Source organism: Aegilops tauschii, chromosome 5, assembly GCF_002575655.3.
Source record: "Aegilops tauschii subsp. strangulata cultivar AL8/78 chromosome 5, Aet v6.0, whole genome shotgun sequence".
NCBI classification, from domain to species: Eukaryota; Viridiplantae; Streptophyta; class Magnoliopsida; order Poales; family Poaceae; genus Aegilops; species Aegilops tauschii.
Genome location: NC_053039.3, coordinates 18,545,920 through 18,562,694, shown reverse-complemented (window position 1 = coordinate 18,562,694; position 16,775 = coordinate 18,545,920). Strand labels below are relative to the sequence as shown.

Below are 16,775 nucleotides of genomic sequence, written 5' to 3'. Positions count from 1 at the left end.
AAGGTTGACGCACAAGCAGTGACTGTTGGATTTCCATCCAACGGCCGTCGTGCTTCTTCAATCTCTGCTCTTCCTGCTCCAGCCGCTCAAACAAGCGTCGGCGGGACTGCCTGTTCCCTCCTCCCCGCGGCCAGCTGTGCTGCCGCGCAGGCCTCACCGCCCCACCGTACTCCCATCGCTGGCCTAGCCATCCCTCTACTCACCCACACCTGCTGTTATTCTCCTACGATGGCAGGCGAACCAGTAAACCCTCGTACAGTCGTACCCCCCTCCGCGTGGGAAACAACTGCCGAGTCTTCCCTGGCTCCGTGTCGTTCCCTTCCTAGGCCTCGCCTTCGTCCACCGCCCTGTTGCTCTCGCCGCGGCCTGGTCAACGTGGTCAACGACCGACATACATCTGAAGTGGACTGTACGTGGAGAGGCTGGTAGCTGGGTCCACGGCCGCACGCAAGGAAATGCCTCCTTATTACATGCAAAATAATGATTCCTCCACCTGACATCTGGGACCCACCGAAAGGGCCTCTGTATTTCACAAAAAAAATGTTACCGCCGCTGACAGCTTGGACCCACCAGCTATATCTTCGCAGCAAGGAAGTGCCTCCTTATTACGCACAAAAAAATGAATACTCCCCCTGCTAGCTGGGACCCAGTATAGTGGCAGGCTGACTTGTGGGCCTACTAAGTTGACGGGGACGGAGGGCTTTGTCAACTTAGTCAATATGCACGATTCTAGCTCCAGTGACCGTACGATGTCCATCCAACGGCCGTAGTGCTTCTTCAACCTCTGGTCTTCTTGCTCCAGCCGCCCAAACCAGCGCCGGTCATGCCTCGTGCTCCTGCCTCCCGTGGCCGACTGCGATGCGGTGGAGGCCTCACCGCCCCCTACTACTCCCACCGCTAGCCAGGCCATCCCTCTACTCACCCACAACCCCTGTTATTCTGCGGCGATGGCAGCCTCACACCGCAGCGAACCAGTGAACCCTCATACGCCTCTACGCGTGGGCATCCACTGTCGCGTCTTCCCCGGCTCCGCGTCGTCCCCTTCCTAGGCCTCGCCATCGTCCACCACCCTGGTGCTCTCGGCACGGCGTGGTCAACGTGGTCAAGGAACGACTTCCATCGGACGTGGACTGTACGTGGAGAGGCTGACAGCTAGGTCCACGGCCGCAGCAAGGAAGTGCCTCCTTATTACGCGCAAAATAATTATTCCTCCACCTGACAGCGGGGACCCACCGGACGGGCCACCGTATTTCATGAAAAAAACATTTCCCCCTGACTGTTGGGACCCATCAGCTACATCTTCGCACGCAAGGAAGTGCGTCCGTGCAAAAAAACGATTCGCCCCCCTGACTGCTGGGACCCACCAGCTACATCTTCGCAGGCAAGGAAGTGTCTGACAGTCGGGACCCACCTGATCGAAGCGTACGTAGCATTGTCATTCTGGTCGCGAACATGTACGTACATACTGGTCGTCGTAGAGGCGCGCACGTGTCGTAGTAGAGGCGCGCACGTAGCATGTACACGTATGTACAGCGGCCAGGGTGCAAGAAAGAAAATACGACCACGTACGTACATACGGGCAGGGTCTCGAATGCCTACTCGCGCATACGTACGGCCAGGGCTCGTGTACATGGCTGGGTCAGAACGGAGAAACTGCGTCGTCGTCGTGTTCATGGGGAGCCAACCGGCTGGGTCAGAACGGAATGTGTCGTCGTGTTCATCGGGAGGGCTTGGACGGAACAGCCGATGGAAACGAGGCCTGGCGTACCGCAGAATGGAGGAAACGGCCTTGTGTTCGACCGGCCACGTTCGAAACGGGATCCTGTTCATCGGGAGGGGTCTGGCATACCGCAAAACGGAGGAAACGGACCTCCTACGGTCGAAACGAGGGTCCTGTTGATCGGGAGGGGTGTGGCGTACCACAAAACGGAGGAAACGGACTTGTGTTGGAGCGCTACGGTCGAAACGGGGGTCCTGTTCATCGGGAGGGGTGTGGCGTACCGCAAAACAGGACTCCACGGGATACTGTTCATCTCCACCGTCGACCCCCTCCAGCCTCCACGGGCTACTGTTCATCCACCGTCGACCTCCTCCAGCCTCCACCTGCGACTGTTCATCCATGGGCTCCTGTTCATCCAGCCTCCACCGTGCGCTACTCCACCGGCTACTGTTCAACCAGCCCTCTCCACGGCTCCTGTTCAACCACCCCTCCACGGGCTACTGTTCATCCTGCCCTCCACGGGGTGGTCCTGTTCATCCTGCCCTCCACGGGGTCCTGTTCATCCAGCCCCAACCGGCTCGAATGATCGGGGTCCTGTTCATCCACCCCCACTGGGAATTGTTCATCCAAACCCCCCAGCAGCGCTCACTGTTCATCCAGAGGCAACGCCACGGGGTCCTGTTCATCCACCCCCATCGGGAACTGTTCATCCAAACCCCCCAGCAACGCTCACTGTTCATCAGAGGCAACATCGATCGGCTTCAGTTAGCAGCACTAGCGAAGGAATCGCTCGATCGGGTTTAGTTAACAGCCATCGATCGATCGCTCGGGTTCAGTAACGCGTAGCCTGCAGTGCAATCGCTCGGGGTTCAGTTAGAGCCCAATGCCTCGCTCGGGTTCAGTTAGAGCCCAACGCCTCGCGCACACGCGCGTACGTACCAGAGAAACGCGCATCGCTCGGCCCCCAGCCACCCACCGTAACCGGGGACTCCCCGATATTTTCCGCGCCCTCGCTTCTACCACGGTTTTTTCCGTCATGGACGGCCCAAAGAATGTCATGCAGCTGCGTCTCCGGCCCGCCCAGGACGAAAAGCCCATTTTCTGTCATGATTTTTTGTCATAGAAGTAGGACCCCACCACATCTATGATGATACCAGGTTTTGTCACAATTATCGTCATAGAAGTGTCATAAGTATGACAGAAAAGATTTTCGTTCGGCGCAAAATGTCACGGATGTGTCTTTTTTTTGTAGTGCCTGTCTTGTAACATGAAACAAGGTCGTTATGTAATATAATGCTTGTGGCTCTTAAAATTTTTCCTCTTGTGCGGCCGTTTATGTAATCTGAGGGTTAACCAGTCGTCGGCTTCTGCCCCCACATAGATACTACGGGCGTGTTCGGGGTAAATCTAAACACTCTTTACTCCACATTCTGGTCCTTAAAGGAGGTGTTCAGCGCAACGAACAAGGCAATCGGACTATACGGCTTTTATCGCCCTCACGTAGCCATAGGGGTTTGACAATAAGAATCTTGGCGAAGCCCCTAGTATTCGGAAGACCGAGCTAGGGGCGCTATACACGCCTGATCGGATAAAAACCGATTCCTCGCATAAAGTGAAAAAAATCTCTAAGGATTTGAAACCTCTCGAACAGCTGACCAGCTCTCGCTACATCATGACAGTCAGTTTTCGGCTTTCTCTACTGAGGTGCTCATCTGGAAGAACTGGGACACAATCGCAGTAATTCTCCCTTTACTACCCTAGCCGATATAGCGGAACGTAAGGTAGTAAGCACAGGAGCCGGGCAACCCAACTATTGACCAAAGACATGATTCAGAGCCGATGCATATAATGCTATAAGTTCGGGGTGCCGAACCGTACTATAAAAAGTGTTTGGACTTTATTGCCGTACTGCGGGGCGTGATGAAGCCCCTGGCGAAGTGATACGTACCAGAGTGTACGGGTTCGATGAGTAATGAATACAAAGGCAAGGAGAAAATCAAGTAATAAGCTGATGCTACCATTTATTTACCATTGTAATGTGATTAATACGTCGAGGCGTACTTGTACAAGAAATGCGATAAGCAAGTAAGGCTATTTAACATGCCATGACTGAGAGCGACATGCGTGCGCGTATGTAAAACAGGTATAGCAATCGTTAGCAGAGACCACCTGGGGATTCCCTTGTACGCCAAAGCTCCTTGCCATCCTGGTGTTTTTATCCTTTGACAGGATCGATGGTCGGGCCGTCGAAGAAGGCCTAAATAAACCTGGAAAAGGAAAAAGGAAAAATTTGACAGTATATGTGTGTCTGGGATCGGTCGAGCCGAACTGTGGACCACAAGCTAGCTGTGCCTCCGTCGATGCCCATGGGATTTCTGGTGCGTAATTATGTACGCGTGGTACGAATGCCACTACCTGATCGGGCTGGGACGGAGGCCAAATTGCTAGTCGAGCTCTTGATGAGCCGCGCTGGCCTGGTGCAGCGTAGTCCGGACCCTCTTTACGATGTCCAGTGGCTCAACAGCCGGATTACGGTTCTGCTTGAGAAGGCCGCTCTGTGCTTCTGCTGCTAGGGCGGCGGTGTGCTCCTCTGTACGGAGGGAGCGTTCTGTGTTTCCGTTGGCCGTTATGATGCCACATGGACTGGGCATTTTAAGCTTAAGATAAGCATAGTGCGGAACCGCATTGAACCGAGCAAATGACGTCCGTCCGAGCAGTGCGTGATAACCACTGCGGAATGGGACGATGTCGAAGATTAACTCCTCGCTTCGGAAGTTGTCGAGGGATCCAAAGACAACCTCTAGTGTGATTGAGCCCGTACAACGGGCCTCTACACCTGGTATGACTCCTTTGAAGGTAGTCTTCGTTGGCTTGATCCTTGATGGATTAATGCCCATTTTGCGCACCGTGTCTTGATAGAGCAGATTGAGGCTGCTACCACCGTCCATGAGGACTCGCGTTAGGTGGAATCCATCAATGATTGGGTCCAGGACTAGTGCGGCTGATCCGCCATGCCGGATACTGGTTGGATGACCCCGGCGATCAAAGGTGATTGGGCATGATGACCATGGGTTGAATTTTGGGGCAACTGGCTCTATCGCATAAACGTCCCTTAGTGCGTGCTTGCGCTCCCTTTTGGGGATGTGTGTAGCATATATCATGTTCACCATTTTGACTTGAGGGGGAAACTTCTTTTGTCCCCCTGTGTTCGGTTGCCGGGGCTCCTCGTCGTCGTCCTTGCTTTGTGATCCCTTTTCCCTGTTCTCGGCGTTTAATTTGTCGGCCTGTTTAAAAACCCAACAGTCTCTGTTGGTATGATTGGCTGGTTTTTCTGGGGTGCCATGTATCTAGCACGGGCGATCGAGTATGCGGTCCAGACTGGATGGTCCCTGATTGTTTCTCTTGTAGGGTTTCTTCTGCTGGTTGGACTTGGAGCCACTGAATCCGGCGTTGACTGTAGTGTCGTCGGTATTATCACCATTGCTTCGGCGTTTGTGTCTGTTACGTTGGAGCTTGCCGTTGTTGTTCTTAACCTCGGAGGGGCCTGCCTCGCTGGCTGTGTTTTTGCTGTGATCCAACCAACTATCCTCACCCGCGCAAAAGCGGTCATGAGTGCCGTGAGGGCTGCCATAGATTTTGGCTTTTCTTGGCCTAGGTGGCGGGCGAGCCATTCGTCGCGGATGCTGTGTTTAAAGGCCGCTAGGGCTTCGGCATCCGGACAGTCGACGATCTGGTTCTTTTTGGTTAGGAACCTAATTTCCTGGCTGACTCCCCGGGCTGTTGAACTATGTGACTTAAGTCATCGGCGTCTGGCGGCCGGACGTATGTACCTTGGAAGTTGTCAAGAAAGGCTTCTTCCAAGTCCTCCCAGCTGCCGATGGAATTTTCAGGCAGGCTGTTTAACCAGTGCCGAGCTGGCCCTTTGAGCTTCAGTGGGAGGTACTTGATAGCATGGAGGTCATCTCCGCGGGCCATGTGAATGTGGAGAATAAAATCCTCGATCCATACCGCGGGATCGGTTGTTCCATCGTATGATTCAATATTGACGAGTTTGAACCCTTCGGGGAATTCATGGTCCATTACTTCATCAGTGAAGCAAAGAGGGTGTGCGATGCCTCTATATCGGGCCGCGTCGCGACGTAGCTCCGGTGGAGTCCGTCTATGGTTATCGGCTCGAGCGTGACTAGGTTTGTCACGTCCGAATAGGTAGCCGTCGTCGCGTGTCGAGGCAAGTCCTCGCGATCCGTAGATCGATCTTGTATGTCCTGCTCTACTGCCCAGGGTTTGCCGGAGGTCGTATGTATGACCCCGAACTGTTTTGTCTCTATTTTTCCATGGCGGCGGGGCGAGCTATTCGGCTTGAATTGCCGCTCTATCCCGACCACGAGGTGGTCGATCCGCCGCACTGTCCTGACCGCGTAGTGTTCGGTCGGCCGCGTTACGCGAGGGAGGTATGGGCTCCGACGCCTCTTCATCGAATTGAGGTAGCAACCTTCGCTTTGGGTAACTCTTGGCTGGGCGTCTGAGGCCGTATTCTTCGGCTGCCAGGACATCGGTCCATCTGTCGAAGAGCAGATCTTGGTCAGCTTGAAGCTGCTGCTGTTTCTTTTTCAGGCTCCTTGCAGTGGCTATTAGCTGGCGCTTAAAGCGCTCCTGCTCGAGGGGTTCCTCAGGCACGATAAAATCTTCGTTGCCGAGGCTTTCCTCATCCTCAGAGAGCGGACGATAACTACCGTCCTCCGAGTCGTTGGTCCTGGCCTGTTTGTTAGGGCTATTTTGTCCGTGTTCTTGATCCTCCTGCTCGGATGTGACCTCAGCAGGGTCTTCATTGTTTTCGACATCGTTCGGAGTATTATTTTCTCTGGTGCCAGTATTGCTGTTTTTGGGGCGACGTGACTTAGAGCGGCGCCGAGGACGCCGACGTTTTTGCTGTTTCTCAGGAGGTTTATCCTCAGCTGGATCCTCTTTGTCATCGTCGTTAGTTTTTTCAGGCGTGTCCACCATGTATACGTCGTAGGAAGGAGTGGCCGTCTGTCGTCCACTAAATGGAGGGTTTTGGCCTTGCTCCTTGTCGGCATCATCGTCCGTACTGACGATGTCTTCGGAGCCATAGTCAAGCATGTCGGTTAAGTCCTCGATAGTGGCTATGACGTGGGTGGCGGGTGGGAAGCAAAATTCCCCATGATCAGCCCCTAGTTCGAACCGTACATAGTTCGGCTGTGAGTCCCCCGCCAAGGACAAATTCTTTAATAAGTTCAGCACATCGCCCAAGGGCGAGTGCTGGAAGATGTCTGCAACACTGAACTCGAAGATCGATAAGTGGTCAAGTTCGGTATCCGCGGACTCACATGGTTCAGAACTTATACCCGGAGAAGAGTCCGGAGTTCCGGTGACACGAGTATTGCGTGAGGTTAAGTCCATGTGCGGCTCTAACGCCGGAGAATCTGTGGCCTCCGTGGTGGGGTTGAGCCTCCAATCCTTGGATGCCGCAGTGTGCTCTGGATCTAAAGCCAGAGGGGTTACAAGAGCTATCTCCTGGATGCGGTCTGACGACAGTTTTAGGACATGTCTGTCAAGGTGACCAGGAGCGGTCGCCGCGGTCTCGAATCCGGCGGAGATCAAATCTCCACGGATGTCCGCAACGTAATTCAAGCTCCCAAATCTGACTTGATGGCCAGGGGCGTAGCTATCGATCTGCTCCAGGTGGCCAAACGAGTTGGCCCGCAGTGCGAAGCCGCCGAACACGAAGATCTGTCCGGGGAGGAAGGTTTCTCCTTGGACAGCGTCATTGTTAACGATTGAAGGGGGCATCGAACCTTTTGGGGACGGCACGGTGAAGCTCTCAATGAAAGCACCAATGTCGGTGTCAAAACCGGCGGATCTCGGGTAGGGGGTCCCGAACTGTGCGTCTAAGGTCGATGGTAACAAGAGAAAGGGGACACGATGTTTACCCAGTTTCGGGCCCTCTCTATGGAGGTAATACCCTACTTCCTGCTTGATTGATCTTGATGGATATGAGTATTACAAGAGTTGATTTACCACGAGATCGTAATGGCTTAACCCTAGAAGTCTAGCCTATATGACTATGGTCATGAGTCTCCCTTTCCGGACTAAATCCTCCGGTTTATATAGACACAGGAGGATCTAGGGTTACACAAGGTCGGTTACAAAGAAAGGAATCCACATATTCGGTCGCCAAGCTTGCCTTCCACGCCAAGGAGAGTCCCATCCGGACACATGTGCAGTCTTCAGTCTTCGTATCTTCACAGCCTATCAGTTCGGCCCATGGCTAACAGGCCGGACGCCTGAGGACCCCTTAGTCCAGGACTCCCTCAGACACACTCTCCCCTCTCGTTGCTATGCATCACCATGATCTTGCGTGTGCGTAGGAATTTTTTTGAAATTACTACGTTACCCAACACTTTTGCACTCACATGCACAGTCATGTTTCGTCAAAGTGAAAGAAATGGAGATATTACAATACATGAGATGGAAAGATACTCCATCCGTTTCTTTTTACGCTGCATATAAGATTTCTCTCAAGTCAAACTTTGTAAAATTTGACCAAATTAATTCGTATGAAAATAACATCAACATTCACAATATTAAATCAACATCAGTAGATGTATTATGAAACTAGTTTCATATTGTATATCTTTAATATTGTCGATGTTCATATTTTTCAATGCAATTTTCGTATGAAAGACCAATAAAGTGTACCCTAAAAAAAACCCAAGAAAGTGAGCGAAAGGGAGGAGCCATGGACGAATGAGAACGCACCGCCCAAAAAGGAAAATTGATGAATCCGGCCCAAGAGGCCGCTGGACTGGACAATCCCATGCCCAGACTCCCTAAAGCCCACACCGGCCGAAACCCTTACCGCCTCCCCGACTCTATATAACCCAAACCCTAGCGCCACTGGCTCCCAGCAGCAGGCATCTCCCCTCTCCTCGGCGGCGCCACCGCCGCCGACCCTCGCCACGCCCAGCAACCACGGCGGTCTGCACGAACAAAGTCGGTAACGACCCCCTTCCCTGCTCTGACCCCCTTTCTGCCTCTCGAACTCCAAGCGGAGCGAAGCAGCCCGTCTGCCTTCGTTGCCTAGTTCTAGGGCCGTAGGTTGTGCGAGCTGTATGATACTGTATACACTGGTAGTCGGATAGCCAGGGTAGATTTGCTGTTGCTTCCGGATGAGTTCGTCTAGTCGCGCATCGCAAAAACTGATTACCGACGGATCTCATCGCCGCCGTGTATGAGACGATGCCACAGCAATCCGCCCCGCCGTCGCCGTTCTGTATGGTCTCGCTTCTGCGGTCTAGTAGGTGATGGTGGTGTACATTGCGTAGTGGCCTTGCGGTTCAGTGCGTTTATTTGTTAAAAGTACAGTAGGCGATTTCACTGAATAGTACCGGCTATTTGATGATAAAGCTGGTAACTTGTTAGCACATTGTTCTGATTGTTGTGCTACACAACTTAGGTGCTGTTATCTAACATCACAGTAGGTGATTACTATCATTGTCTGCAAAGACATCTTTTCATTGGTTATTCTTGTACACAGCTTAGGTGTTCGGTCTTGCTATTTCGTCATTGCTAAGATAATTTGGTGTCCTAAGGAACTAGTATCGTTGGCTAGGTTTATATGTTGGTCCTTTTCTTCTTCTGGCTGTAGTTTCTGTTGTTGGAATTCATATTTCTTTCTCGTTTCTGCTGCTGTTTCTTGGAGGACCATTGTCGATGCAGATGAGGAGACATGAGTTTTATGGGTAATTTGCGTCTGAGGCGTCTCTGTGATGTCACGCTCTTTTCACCTTGGAGATCTGATGCATACTTGATAAGATCCTCATTCTTTGCTTTTCTTGCTATGTTTGGTTTGTTTGGGTGAGATGAGGATATAATTACATTGTTGATGGATGGTATGATGTCCAATGAATCATGTATTAGCTCTATCTGATCATACCCATACTGGTTTTATTTCGTGTCTTCAAGAAAGAAAACTTTGCTGCTTTGTCTTTTTTTTTTCTTATTTACTCAGCATCTTTTTTAAAGGAGTTATCTCATGCAGAGGCATTTCTGTGATGTCACACTCTTTTTCACCTTGGAGATCTGATGCACCCCCTCACCCATGTCTTTTGTGTTCTTTGTACTTACATTTCAAAAATCTTTTTGTTTTGGGTTTTAATTGGCGAAAGATGAGATGATGAATCAATTAATTTCCCTATTGGTTTGATTGGCTGACATGATGGCCTAAATACTGAACCGAATCTGATCATCCTGCCTTCTCTTGTGTCAACATAAATGGATTTCTTTTAACTTTTTCTAGTTCCTAAGATATGGTGGTGTTTGTTGCAGAATGGTACCAAAATTGAATGTTGTGCAGTTTAAAAACAAACAAAGTTAGACCAATTCAAATAGAAACTTTGTTTCTAATTGAAATGGGCATAGTTGATGCAAATGAGGATACATGAGTTTATGGGTAATTTGCATCTGAGGCATTTCTGTGATGTCAGACTCTTTTTCACCTTGGAGATCTGATGCATCTGCCCTCACTGTTGTACTTTTCCTTGCTGGTACTTTCCTTTTTAAAATATTTAATTGTGGGTTTAGTAGGCCAGAGGTGATGTGATGAATGAGATTAATTTCCCTATTGGTTTGATTGGCTGATATGATGGCCTCAATACTGAACCGAATCTGATCATCCTCTTGCCTCCAATAAGTCAAATATGTTATTGCTTGCCTTTCTTTATCATTGTTACCATTGCTTTGTTCCATGGAGAGTAATTTCATCTGATCATTTTCTAATTTAATCAGTGGAGGTGAGATGATGAATGATTAATTTCCCTATTGGTTTGATTGGCTGATATGATGGCCTCAATACTGAACCGAGTCTGATCCTCATCCCTGGTTTGATAAGAGAAAGGAATGCATTATTTTAGCTTTCTTCTGGTTTTGAATTGTTGTAACTCTGCCTTGGTGTCAAAAATGAGTTTTTCAAGTTGCTTCTGTTGTTGGTTGAGCATGCTTGATGCAGATGAGGAGACACGAGTTTATGGGTAATTTGCGTCTGAGGCATTTCTATGATGTCACACCCTTTTCACCTTGGAGATCTGATGCATCCTTGATATTTTCCCTTTTGTTTCATTTATTTCCAACGTCAGTTGGATCTTTGCTTATGCTCAACCTGAAATTCCAGTTAACTTTCTCTGCTGATGTTTTTTTGGCTTTTTTATCAAGTGTAAATCAAATCCTTGTGGCTCTTCTCATTTAGAGTTGAACATTTGGTGGTGCAATGATTATACAACATTCCTCGTACTGATGGGAGATCCATGTGAACGACTCCAATACACCCATAGAATCTGAGCACCAAACAAATCATGCTTCTTCTGGATCTTGTCCTGATGGATCTTGTTTTTTTGAGTTTATTTGTCCTGAGGTTTGTTTTGCATTTGGACTTTCAGATTTGTCACCTTCAGAGCTAATGTTTGAGTGACATTAGTTGTGTTTTCTGCTCCATGGCACCAAACTTATTCATAATTCATTGTTTTAAATCTTGTGTGATTTGATAAGGTGTTATTCTTGGTGCTGGTTGTTGTAATTGGGCAGTGATTATAAAACATTCCTCGTACTGATGGGAGATCCAGATGAATGACTCCTAATACACCCATAGAATCTGAGCACAAATTAACCATTTGATCTTGTTCTAAGTCTGACTAGCAGCTGTTAGCTTCTTGCCTTGCAGACCATTCTGTTTTACCTCCAAACTGCTTTCCTCTGTTGTGAGATTCTTCAGCTGATGATTGGTTTGCTTCTGCGATTGTTTTTGATTTTTGTTGGCCAAGGATTAAACTAAGTTAATAGACAAGCATATGTTTGAATTTTCTTCATGTTGAACAATCTAATCTTCTCTATGAGGCCATTATCTTGCCCATTTATGTATATGTAGTTCTATTTGATGCATTTTGTTGTTGAATGATGCTGATGATGATTAGTGTGAACCTTTCTCAATGAAATCACTCATGATTACATAACCTACTGCCTTCCTTCTGAGGCATCATTATTCCTGGAATCCTTCTTCTGTTTCCTGATGATTTCTTTTGGTTTCTCTTGCATTGCTTGTTTGCCTAGGTCGAATGATGATTACAAGTGCATAGTTCATATGATCAAATCATGATTACTTGAACAAAAATAGTCTTTCGCTCCTATCTGACGACCTGTCATGCTCACCCTTTTTTATGAGAATCAAACCTAGTTTTATCTTTTTTTAATTGCATTTTACATGGACAATCCTACATTAATATCAATCTTAGAGGACGGTGAAGATTGATATTTGGTCTCGTTCGTCGTAACTGGTATTTATTTGCCTTGCCGACCATCCTGCTATATCACCACCCATATTCTGAGTCCTTACAACATTTACTATCTTGGTTTGACATGCTAATCCTTTTTTGGTGTTTGTCCAATGATTAAACTAAAATACTTGAGAAGCAGTTTCCATTTGACTATAAATATAGTGAAGTTTTTATTTGCTTGGATTTGTGCAGTGATGAGACAATTGAAGAAATATGATCATCTTGTTGTGATTATCAATCGCTACGTTCTTACTGAGCTCCTATCTTTGCATCAGTTCTTCTAATTGTTTTAGACTTTGATTGCTATTGTACAACATATACTTGGTGTTAGGAGTGATATTCCAAACCTTTTTGAGGATGATGATTACATATTTGTCGCTCCACTCTTAGGGTCCACATTGCTGGATCTATGCTGATTGACATACTTATGAATCTGACTTGGTAGTTCGTCTAATTGTTTTTGACTTTGATTGCTATTGTGCAACATATACTTGATGTTGGCAGTGATATTCCAAACCTTTTGAGGATGATGACATATTTATCGCTCCACTCTTAGGGTCCACATTGGTGGATCTATGCTGATTGACATACTTATGATTCTGACTCAGTAGTTATTTCTTCCAATTGGTTCTGTTTTCTTTACATACTTGCTGGTTCTTTTCCTTTGGTGATGGCAGTGACGATTTGCAAATATTCAAGCTCAACAGACCAAATCACAGGTTTTCTCTTAAGAGTTAATTTGTATGCCGAATATCCCGCTGAACTGAGCCATCCGATACCTGATTTTATAATCTGCTGTTTATTGTTCTTTTCTCCCGTTCCCTCTTTTCTGCTTCTTTTTCTTGATTAAGGATATTGATCATTCCTTTATCTATAATTCTGTTTAATTTTTTGTTTGTTTTGGTGGACATAGTTGCGATGAGGATAACAAGCTCCCTCTTCTGAAAGCATTGACGACATTGCTGGCAGAATCGAACCAATTAAATATTGCCACCACTGAGCAACTATGCATCTTGGAATAATATTTCTTTGCTGTTATTGATCGTTTGCTTCTTTTAACCTCCAGTTTACTAGATTTGTTTGGATTGTGATGAGGTATTGATGTGTAATTGAACACTGCGTTTTCTTCATATGATGTCATCTTGTGCACCTTGACTTTTTTTATACCCCTAGAATGCAATTGATGCCTATGATGAGTAGCTTTATGTTGGAATTACCGTCAGATACAGAATGACGATATTTGTGCGGCTTTCTGAGGTTAAAGTTTGCTCAAATCTTTTGCTTTTTATGTTGATACAACAGCCACTAATAATCACTGAAGTTGGAAGTGTCGGCCCTTGGCTGGAATCTCTGTTTACACCTTGTCTGATTCAGCTGTGTGCTTTGTTCTGTTCTTTTTTTGCAATGTCTAATTCTCTATGTATAAATTTGCCTGTTGCCACGTCTCTTTCAACACTGACCGAAGATGCTTTCACATGTTGATATATGTGCCTGAGATCATGTTTGTTGATTTACAGATCTGTTATTGTGCAATATGCAACCGGGGAAATGGTATGGCAGTGATGATAAATTTAAGGCTTGTTTCTCAAAACATTCGCAGTTGCCGCCTAAGAGCTTTCGCCCAGCCAGGCTTGAGAGCTAATGCTGCTAATTCCTTCCTTGGATGTCTGAGCCTTGTTACCATCCCCATTTTGTCTTTGTTTCAGTTTTATTAGTCTGTTGTCTGCACTGCATGGCTCTTTGCATTAAATGAAGATCAGTTGAAGGCTTGTTTACATTTTTGAGTTGCTGCCATAGTGTTTTTGCTAATGCTGCCACATCCTTCCTTTGAATCTTTTGAGGCTGAAACCATCATTTTGTTTAGGGATCCATTGTTGAAAAGCAATGGTGAAGCGTGAGTGCCTATCAACAATGTTGAACAAGTGTTCCGTTGCCACCTGAAAGAATGAGAAGGAAAGAAGGGCAGACTGAGCATGGATATGGATATTTTTGTTATTAGGTGTTAGAAGACCTGTTTGTGTGCATGTTGTATGGTTTCTGTGCTGGGTTACCCAACATGCTTGTGTATGTACTTCGGTGTGTGCATGAAGACTAACAGGGTCCTTGTTTGGTCGAGGATGCCCTTTGTATTTTTGTTGAACATTTGTAATGGATTTGAGTTCTTTCTAATAAAGTGTGCTGTTTGGCTCAGCATAGTGCCTCTGGAGCTCTAATTTTCTGAACCTGAAAATGTACTGTCAACGCAGTGTTTTTGGAAGCAAATGCGAACTGAAGTGTATTTCTTTGGCTTCCTGGTAACTTGTCAAAAGGAGTGAAATCGGTAGATGTTCAATGCGCACCTCCCACATAAAAATATTTTTCCAGCGACCAAAAAGAAGCTTTATGTAAATATAACCTACCATATCTCGTCCTAAAAAAATAGGTTTTGGGACTGATGGCTCGACATAACAGCCATGGTTGCACGATTGTGTTCACAACTGCTAAAGAGTATCGCTCCAATAGCCACTGCAGCTGTTGAAAGGAATTGAACACTATTGTACCATCGCCAATACCAGGCGAGCCTCCGGTGAGAGAGAAACAGTATGAAGGCGTGGGCCGCCTGTTTTGTGGGGTCATCTTACCATGTTGGCGACTGGTCTAAACTGTCCCACTCACACTCAGTCAGGTTTTAGAGTTGAGGGATGATAAAGTATACTTTTCTCTTTCCCTTACTGATACTTCTCTTTTAAAAATATATTTAACTTAAGGTTTAGGAGGCGAGAGAGATATGATAAATGAGATTAAAGGGGTGTGACCGATAGAGTGTAAAAAAACATTGTGCATTATGGGATGGAGTGAGTATTTGTCAGGGCCGTGACGCTGCTGCGTTTGTGACTTATTCGGCATGATGTGGGTTACGAGAGAAGTATGGAGATATAGATACGGCATGATTGTTGGTTTGCTGATACAAGTACTATGAAACCGATGGGTAGATTGTTGAATACCCCGGTATATTTGGAGAGCGGACGAGCTTGCTTATGTGGACCAATAGTACGACATGCATGTGGAGCGTGCATTGACTGATCACAGGAATATGTGAGAGTTTTGAATGTGTAGATATTTAACATACATGGCTGGGCCCGTATAGCGCGGCTATGAAGCGGTGGGTCGCCAACTTACCGTTATGAAGATTGCCGAACCGTTACTGAATGTGCCGTTTATGTAAAAACTGCATGCCCAATCTATGTGCGGCGCTATCCATTCCAATTCTACCTGATGAACTCAAGTTCAACATAACTCATCTAAGCATCCCTGCCCTGAACTTCTCGATTGCCATACTGCACTCCAAAAATCTTTCGGAAGTCCTTCGGGGTAAACACAATGTTCTGATCTTCATCAATGATGATTGCGCATGACTCCACCTTCACCTTCCTCAGAATGCCCCCAAAACTGATTTCAGAAACGAGCACTTTTTGTAATGGAACTTTAAATTGTTACAGTTTTTAAAATTTGTTCGCAAATTCAAAAAAAAACTGTTTTCAAAATTTGTTCGGGAATACGTGAACATTTTTGGAATTCAAGATCATCCTCAAGGGCAAGAACAAGAAAGTGCAATCATTGACGATGAACCTCAACAAATGCAAGATGAAGAAGAAGATCTTCCACCACACATTACTAATCCATATGTCGAGGACATGGATGATGGACATGAAGTTGAACCTCGTGAAACTCTTACCTCCATCATGCCTCGTGTGGCCGGTCGTGTTGATGTGGACAAAATTCTCACTGGCATATTGGAAGGTAGAGTCACTCGTAAATATTTGACAAACTTTTGTGCTCACTTCTCGTTTGTGTCTAGTGTTGAGCCTCTCAAGGTACAAGATGCATTGATGGAGAACGATTGGCTCATTGCTATGCAAGAAGAGTTGAACAGTTTTGAACGCAACCAAGTGTGGTCATTAGTCAAGAGGCCAACGAACAAAATGGATTTTCAAGAACAAGCAAGATGAGAATGGTGTAGTCATCCGTAACAAGGCAAGGTTAGTGGCACAAGGGTACTCACAAGTTGAAGGTTTGGACTTTGGTGAGACCTTTGCCCCATTGCCCGTCTTGAATCCATCCGCATCTTACTTGCTTATGCTGCTTTCAATGGTTTTACATTACATCAAATGGATGTGAAGAGTGCTTCCTTAACGGTCCTCTACAAGAAGAAGTATATGTATCACAACCACCTGGGCTCGTTGATCCCGATCACAAAGACTATGTGTATAAACTTCATAAGGCTTTGTATGGCCTCAAACAAGCACCTCGTGCTTGGTATGATCATCTTAAGAAGTTTTTACTCGATGATGGTTTTGTGAGAGGGGTGTCGATCCCACTCTTTTTACTAGGAGGGACAAGGGTGATTTTATCTTATGCCAAATCTATGTAGATGATATCATTTTTGGTTCTCCTAACATTCATTTTTGCAAGAAGTTTGCGGCTTCCATGACCAAGAATTTTGAAATGTCACTCAATGCGGATTTGAAGCTCTTCCTCGGATTTCAAATTCAACAATTTCAAGAAGGAATATTCTTGTCTCAAGCAAAATACCTCAAGGATATCCTAAAGAAGTTTGGCATGTCTGATGCTAGTCCATGTAAGACACCCATGCCAACCAAAATTGTACTCATTGAAGACATAAATGGTATTCCTTTCGACCCATCTATTTACCGCTCTATGATTGGTTC

At 46.7% G+C, this 16,775-nt stretch overlaps 1 long non-coding RNA gene and 18 other non-coding genes across 19 annotated transcripts; all 19 read left to right on the top strand.

The window, feature by feature from the left end:
* Window positions 1–8,615: 8,615 nt before the first annotated feature.
* LOC109771518 (uncharacterized) lies at window positions 8,616–14,256 on the top strand. The gene is made up of 2 exons (XR_002234900.2): window positions 8,616–8,734; window positions 13,584–14,256. It is a non-coding gene; the product is annotated as an uncharacterized lncRNA (long non-coding RNA).
* LOC120965725 (small nucleolar RNA Z101) lies at window positions 9,452–9,549 on the top strand. The gene has a single exon (XR_005758749.1). It is a non-coding gene; the product is annotated as a small nucleolar RNA Z101 (small nucleolar RNA).
* Window positions 9,597–9,677, top strand: LOC120965734 (small nucleolar RNA Z102/R77). The gene has a single exon (XR_005758758.1). It is a non-coding gene; the product is annotated as a small nucleolar RNA Z102/R77 (small nucleolar RNA).
* On the top strand, window positions 9,908–9,992 carry LOC120965726 (small nucleolar RNA Z102/R77). The gene has a single exon (XR_005758750.1). It is a non-coding gene; the product is annotated as a small nucleolar RNA Z102/R77 (small nucleolar RNA).
* Window positions 10,163–10,260, top strand: LOC120965720 (small nucleolar RNA Z101). The gene has a single exon (XR_005758744.1). It is a non-coding gene; the product is annotated as a small nucleolar RNA Z101 (small nucleolar RNA).
* LOC120965727 (small nucleolar RNA Z102/R77) lies at window positions 10,333–10,418 on the top strand. Its single transcript, XR_005758751.1, has one exon. It is a non-coding gene; the product is annotated as a small nucleolar RNA Z102/R77 (small nucleolar RNA).
* LOC120965732 (small nucleolar RNA Z102/R77) lies at window positions 10,532–10,615 on the top strand. Its single transcript, XR_005758756.1, has one exon. It is a non-coding gene; the product is annotated as a small nucleolar RNA Z102/R77 (small nucleolar RNA).
* On the top strand, window positions 10,740–10,836 carry LOC120965722 (small nucleolar RNA Z101). The gene has a single exon (XR_005758746.1). It is a non-coding gene; the product is annotated as a small nucleolar RNA Z101 (small nucleolar RNA).
* On the top strand, window positions 10,998–11,083 carry LOC120965754 (small nucleolar RNA snoR8a). Its single transcript, XR_005758778.1, has one exon. It is a non-coding gene; the product is annotated as a small nucleolar RNA snoR8a (small nucleolar RNA).
* Window positions 11,312–11,396, top strand: LOC120965755 (small nucleolar RNA snoR8a). Its single transcript, XR_005758779.1, has one exon. It is a non-coding gene; the product is annotated as a small nucleolar RNA snoR8a (small nucleolar RNA).
* On the top strand, window positions 11,691–11,768 carry LOC120965744 (small nucleolar RNA U83). The gene has a single exon (XR_005758768.1). It is a non-coding gene; the product is annotated as a small nucleolar RNA U83 (small nucleolar RNA).
* On the top strand, window positions 11,839–11,932 carry LOC120965683 (small nucleolar RNA snR60/Z15/Z230/Z193/J17). Its single transcript, XR_005758711.1, has one exon. It is a non-coding gene; the product is annotated as a small nucleolar RNA snR60/Z15/Z230/Z193/J17 (small nucleolar RNA).
* LOC120965713 (small nucleolar RNA Z43) lies at window positions 12,026–12,121 on the top strand. Its single transcript, XR_005758738.1, has one exon. It is a non-coding gene; the product is annotated as a small nucleolar RNA Z43 (small nucleolar RNA).
* On the top strand, window positions 12,420–12,506 carry LOC120965757 (small nucleolar RNA U31b). Its single transcript, XR_005758781.1, has one exon. It is a non-coding gene; the product is annotated as a small nucleolar RNA U31b (small nucleolar RNA).
* LOC120965758 (small nucleolar RNA U31b) lies at window positions 12,589–12,672 on the top strand. Its single transcript, XR_005758782.1, has one exon. It is a non-coding gene; the product is annotated as a small nucleolar RNA U31b (small nucleolar RNA).
* On the top strand, window positions 12,736–12,839 carry LOC120965736 (small nucleolar RNA Z107/R87). The gene has a single exon (XR_005758760.1). It is a non-coding gene; the product is annotated as a small nucleolar RNA Z107/R87 (small nucleolar RNA).
* Window positions 12,975–13,070, top strand: LOC120965609 (small nucleolar RNA R30/Z108). The gene has a single exon (XR_005758652.1). It is a non-coding gene; the product is annotated as a small nucleolar RNA R30/Z108 (small nucleolar RNA).
* On the top strand, window positions 13,250–13,330 carry LOC120965743 (small nucleolar RNA snoR77Y). Its single transcript, XR_005758767.1, has one exon. It is a non-coding gene; the product is annotated as a small nucleolar RNA snoR77Y (small nucleolar RNA).
* Window positions 13,621–13,741, top strand: LOC120965516 (small nucleolar RNA SNORD14). The gene has a single exon (XR_005758563.1). It is a non-coding gene; the product is annotated as a small nucleolar RNA SNORD14 (small nucleolar RNA).
* Window positions 14,257–16,775: the final 2,519 nt, after the last annotated feature.